Source organism: Myotis brandtii, unplaced genomic scaffold (genome assembly GCF_000412655.1).
Source record: "Myotis brandtii unplaced genomic scaffold, ASM41265v1 scaffold555, whole genome shotgun sequence".
Taxonomy (NCBI): Eukaryota; Metazoa; Chordata; class Mammalia; order Chiroptera; family Vespertilionidae; genus Myotis; species Myotis brandtii.
Window position 1 is genome coordinate 1,435,511 of NW_005370065.1, and position 1,335 is coordinate 1,436,845.

Sequence of the window (1,335 nt, forward strand, 5' to 3'; positions counted from 1 at the left end):
CCGCCTACTGGGCGGTGCCGGTTCCGAGCCTGTGGAAAGGACCGGGATTGCAGCAGGTCCCGCCCTCACCCTTAGATCCTATTCTGATTTGTTCCGGTGCCGGGGACCGGGAGAAGGTGACACATCTATTGGCTGACGGCATCTTAAGGTCAGTAAACGGAAGAGGCCGCCTACCGGCTTTCGCGCGGTTTCTTCTGGGAGTTGTAGTCTCTGACGCTCCATTCCCGGGGTGGCGCCGGTCGGACTCCGCGTCCCAGCATTCCCTGCGCGAACCCTGGAGCACTTCCGCCCCGTTGTGAAGTGGGTGTCTCGGTGGGTGAGTCCGGGTGGCGGGGCGGGGGCATCGGAGACTTAGGCTCTGGGCTGGAGACTTAGGAGGATGGTGTCACAGGGGCCGGGGGCGGTGTGAGCGGAGAAAGAAGCTTTTATGTGTGGGTGGTGGGGTGAGGGGCGGTCAGAGGATGAAGCGTCCGGAGGTGGGAAGGGTCATCGAGGGGTTGGGGATGAGGAGGGAGCTAGAGGGCTCTGGGAGTGAGGACGGGCTCAGGGCTGTGGGTGAGGACACCGAGAGAGGTTCTGGAGGTGGGAAAGCCTAGAAGGGCCAGGAGACCACAGAGGGCAGGAGAGGGGGGTCGGGGGCCCAGGCAAGAAGTGGAGATAAGAGGGCCTGAGCTTGCAGCTCAGCCTTAAAAATAATGTACCAGCCCCTACCTGCCCACCTGGAGCAGACACTTTGTCTAATGGTTGTGACTTCTGGAGCCCGGTGGGCGGGACCAGCTATTGTGTTCTGTCCCACTCCGGCACTTCTTTCCTCATGCCCGATGGACGGAATGGCATGTCCTCCAGGTGCCCAGGCGCCGTCCGGGTTCTCTTGCTTTCTTCCACTCCAGGGATCCTCAGATCCTTCCGTTTCCTTCATGTGTCTGGAATCTGCCCTTTCCTTTTCGGGTTTTGGCTGAAGCTCCCCCCTCCCCCCCCATCTTTCACCTCTCAGCCTGGACAAACGCAATGTAGCTAGTGTGACCTGTTTAACCCCCAAATCTGATTATGCCTTCTGCTTTAAAAGCCTCCATTGGCACTCATCACGGATAGAATTAAGTCCAAACACTGCAGCCCGATACTCAGGGTCCTTCCTAAACGACTTTGCAGCCTAGTCTTTTCATGCCCCACACTCCAGGGCTACCAAGCTTTTCCCCATTTTGGGGGGAGGCTGTTTGGTTTCCCACCTTTGTACATGCCGTTCTCTCTGACACACTCCCTCCCCTCCCCTTCTCTGCCAAGAGAATGATTCTTTCTTCAGGAACCAACTCAGATGTTACTTTGTTCAATTGCCTT

General features: G+C 57.8%; 1 protein-coding gene across 11 annotated transcripts in view; it reads left to right on the top strand.

Moving 5' to 3' along the window:
* Window positions 1–241: 241 nt before the first annotated feature.
* The window catches only part of ZSCAN20 (zinc finger and SCAN domain containing 20), a 15,060-nt gene continuing 13,966 nt past the window's right edge, over window positions 242–1,335 (top strand). For 4 of the 11 annotated variants that reach the window (XM_014549542.1, XM_014549543.1, XM_005878383.2 and 1 more), the window contains exon 1: window positions 242–316. The gene's annotated coding sequence lies outside the window, so the exon portion shown is untranslated. The remainder of the gene's footprint in view (window positions 317–1,335) is intronic. The other 7 variants (XM_005878382.2, XM_014549546.1, XM_014549547.1 and 4 more) reach the window with 5 other exon arrangements.